Source organism: Malaclemys terrapin, chromosome 21 (assembly GCF_027887155.1).
Source record: "Malaclemys terrapin pileata isolate rMalTer1 chromosome 21, rMalTer1.hap1, whole genome shotgun sequence".
Taxonomy (NCBI): domain Eukaryota; kingdom Metazoa; phylum Chordata; order Testudines; family Emydidae; genus Malaclemys; species Malaclemys terrapin.
The window spans coordinates 9,626,136-9,630,542 of NC_071525.1; the positions used below are offsets into that span (position 1 = coordinate 9,626,136).

Sequence of the window (4,407 nt, forward strand, 5' to 3'; positions counted from 1 at the left end):
TAGAAAATTCCTGTGACAAATTTCAGACGAAATTGGCTTATTCGAATTCCCACGGAAATAACACTGGATTTTCATCTCTAGACTACTTTAGCCCAGGTGAGCACTAGGCCTGTAGACAGCCCAGATGCCACACATGACAGATTATTGCTGCAGATCCTAAGGGCTAAGCCAATGTTTCCCAAATTCAGTGTTGTCAGTTCTCACAATGTTAGCATATATTGGGAGGGTTAGCTCAGTGGTTTGAGTATTGGCCTGCTAAACCCAGGGTTGTGAGTTCAATCCTTGAGGGGGCCATTTAGGGATCTGGGGCAAAAATCTGTCTGGGGATTGATGCTGCTTTGAGCAGGGGGTTGGACTAGATGACCCACTGAGGTCCCTTCCAACCCTGACATTCTATGAGCCTTGTGACATTTTAGTCATTTTTCTTAAAGTCCCAGCTCCCTGAGTCAGCTCATTAGGTGAAAATAACAAGGAGGCCTTGTGGCACCTTATAGACTAACAATTTTATTTGAGCATAAGCTTTCATGGGCTAAAACCCACTTCATCAGCTGCATGGAGTGGAAAATACAGTAGGAAGATATATATAGCAGTACATGAAAAGATGGGAGTTGCCTTACCAAGTGCGGGGTTGAGACAAATCAGTTAAAGTGGGCTATTATCAACAGGATGAAAAATCACTTTTGTAGTGGTAATCAGGGTGGCTTTCAAACAGTTAACAAGAAGGTGTGACTCTCAGTTCTCGTTAAATATATTCTTATAGAGCTGGCTGGAAACTGGAATTCCTATTCTGTAGGAAATCCTGAAAATTCTCACCACAAAAATTAATTCCAAAATGTAACCAAAACAATTGAAACTGTGAAATTTCCTGCGGAACAGGAATTCCGAAATTTTGTTCAGAAAAAGTCAAAATGACATTTTGTTCTGATTTGTTCGTATAGTTTCCGAAGCTCCCCAGACTGCCTGGCATAGGGTGACCAGATGTCCCGATTTTATTGGGACTGTCCTGATATTTGCTTGTTTGTCCAGCGTCCCAACTGATGTTCGGTGGGACGCTGGACAAAAAAGCAATTTTGCCCTTCTCTCCAGCGCTCGCGCCCCCCCGCCCCGACTCCGACCCTCCTTCTCCCATTGGATCCCTCCCCAAATCCCTGCCCTGGCCCCACCTCTTCCCCAAGCAAGCCGCCCGCATTCCTCCTCCCTCCCAGGCTTGCGCGCCGCTGATCAGCTGTATGGCGGTGGCGCAAGCGCTGGAGGGAGACCACCGGACACGAGCGTGCGTGGGATGTGAGGGGGATGGAGGGAGGAGGAAAGGGGGATGGAGGGAGGAGATGTGGATTGGGGATGGAGTGGGGGGAGGAGGGTTGGGCATCTTCCAAGAGCGAGGGAGGGGAAGGGAAAGTTGCCGTGGCTGCTGGGTGCTAGCTGGACATGGCCCGGGCTGCGCGCAGGCAGCAGCTGGGGCTGGCTCCGGCCCAGGTGGGCAGCGCGGCCCGGGGGTGTGGGTTGCCGGAGACACGCAATGGAGAGGAGCTGTGGGGGGCGAGACTTGTCCCAGGCGGGGCGGCCAGTGGACAAGGGCGAGGAACCGGACAAGGTCCCCCGAATCAATAAACTTCCCCGCTGCTGCCGGGGAGCCCCGCGCCTCTCCTGCTTGGCTGCACTCCAGCGGCTCGCCCCACCAGGAAGGAGCTGCTGGAGTGCAGCTGAGTGGGAGAGGTGCGGGGCTCCCCGCCAGGGCGGGCTGGGCTGGGGAACGGGAGGCTCCGCGGGGAGGGCAGCGCGTGCGGCCGGGACGCTGTGTGCGATCTGGCAGCATGCTCCGCCTCCCCGTGTCCCGATATTTCATCCCTGTGATCTGGTCACCCTAGCCTGGCATCAAGAATGAGGGTTTAAACACAATTTGATCAGATAAAACTGTCAAACAAGTTTATTAACTACAAAGAGGTGGATTTTAAGTGAGTAGAAGTAATGAGCTAGTGGCCAGAGTAGTAGGGAGTCCGACCGTACCTCTATTACTCTAGGGCAACCCGGCCAAAGTGGAGGGGGTACCGCAGCTATAGGGCACAAGGGCTGGCACCCCGAATGCACTGCTGCAAAATTATCCTGCCAAATAAGCCACACAGAGCAGATTAAACTGGGAAACTGAGCACAGGCTCATGCATCGGTCTGACCAATTCTCTCAACCTGGGGTAGCACAGGCCGAAAAATGGAAAATGACTAAAAGAATAGTCCAACTATGTGTTGCAAGTCACAACACAAGAACACTATCATCTGATCCGTTTTTATTAATTATTATTAATACTTACTTTGAAGTCACAAAATCAATAAAAACTGACATCATCAGGATATGCGAAACCTATCAGGGAATTGGACCAGAGGACCTCCTGAGGTCTCTTCCAACCCTAATATTCTGTGATTCTAAGAAGAACAAAAGATCTCATTGCACAATGGAAAAGCAGAGAGCAAGTATTCCTAGGAATATCATTCAACAATAGAGCAAGGACCGGAGGTGTTAGATTCATTGTCAGGAAAGAAAAAATTACAAGGATAAACAATGAGGAGTCCTTGTGACACCTTAGAGACTCCTCGTTGTTTTTGCTACCACGGCTACCACTCTGAAACCAGTTACAAAGATAGTTACTTGTGACAGCATATCACCCCGGATAGCAGTTCTCATGCTTCAGATAAAACAAAGGAGAATGTTTAAAATTATTCAGGTGTATGCTCCCACGCAAAAAGCAGAAGATGAAGAAATGGAACATTTCTACGAAGAGCTGGAGGAGGCAATGCGGAAAAGAGCCACCTATACAATCATCCAAGGGGACTTCAATGCAATAGTAGATGGAAAGGAGAGCGAGAATGAAAAGTACGTTGGGAAATTCGGTAAAGGTATAAGAAATGATTGCGGAGCACGTCTGGTTGCATTCTCAGAGGCAGACCATCTCCACATAATGAACACAATATTTCAAAAAGAACAATGTCGGCAGTGGACATAGAAAAGCCTGAATGGAGTCACACTGAATCAGGTTGATTATGTATTGATGGATGCTGAAGAATCTTCAATGATGTAGCAACAATAGGAGAACGAATCATTTGCACAGCCTCAGACCATGGTATGTTGCGCTCAAAACTGAGTTGACAATGCCTACGAAGACTGAGTCAAGAGAAGCCAGAAACCGAAGCGAAAGTGGCACTTTAATGAAGAGGCATTTGCACAGGAAGTGAATGAAACGGATCTTGAGTATAAGGTCAACAAGGACATTGATGAGGACTATGAAGAGTTTATCTTGCACATAATCTCAGCAGCTAAGAAGGCAAAGGCATTGAAAATGCTGGGATGCAAACAGAGGATCAGTGAGGAAACTGTGAATCTGATGGCAAGGTGGGCATGCATGAAATTAGAAGGAAAAATGGGTGAAGAATACAGAACACTGTGCAAAGAAATTTGTGTGAAGATCAAAGAAGACTACGAAGACTTTAGAAAGAAGAAATTGAGAGAGGGGGCTGAAAAGAAGGAGAGTCTGAAGAAGGTAAAAAGAGATGTTAGGCTGAAACAGATTATCCTGGCAGCGCTGAAAGACGAAAACAGTGAAAGGACATTGGAAAGGAGCAAGATGAACGAAATATGTACAAAATTCTACAATGATCTCTACTCCTCGCATGTCAATGTCCAGCATACACTGTCAAGGCAGCAGTTTATAGAAGAAGTTCCAGACATTATGTGGGAAGAAATCAAAGACGCAGTTCATAACATAAAGAGAGGGAAGAGCCTGGGAGTTGACGATATTTAGCTAGAATATCTCACAACAGGGGAAGATACTTTCTTCAAAGCATTGGCGCAACGGTTCACTATCTACATCAATAGCAAGTGTGTTCCAGATGCATGGTTGAAATCGAAAACAATACTATTGATGAAGAAAGGCGATCTAGAAGAATTGAGCAATTACCATCTGATTACATTCCTCTCACAAGGTATAAGGTCTTAACCCACGTCATACTCAGTCGGATTAAGAAGGATCTTGAAATGCACAAAAGCGGAGAACAAGCTGGTTTCCTCTCAGGGTATTCAGCAATTGATCACACCCACTCAATTCAGCAGCAATCGAAAAATGCAAGGAATACAAAGTACCATTGTGTATTGCCTTTTTGTAGTTGACAAATGCATTTGACTCTGTGGAGATTAATGCTTTACTCAATGCGCTCAACGAAATTGGAATCGACCCAAGGTACATTGACCTGCTGGAAGAAATTAACTGCAATTGCTCGACAGAGATAACATTATTCTATGCCCCCTGCATTATTACTATACGTAGAGGAGTCAGACAAGGCAACACAATTTCTCCAAATCTGTTTGCAACAGTACTGGGGTTGTTGTTCAAGAAATTGAACTGGGAAGAAGGAATCAGA

General features: G+C 46.5%; 1 pseudogene; it reads left to right on the top strand.

Moving 5' to 3' along the window:
- Positions 1-2,213: 2,213 nt before the first annotated feature.
- LOC128827317 (craniofacial development protein 2-like) lies at positions 2,214-3,139 on the top strand (annotated as a pseudogene).
- Positions 3,140-4,407: the final 1,268 nt, after the last annotated feature.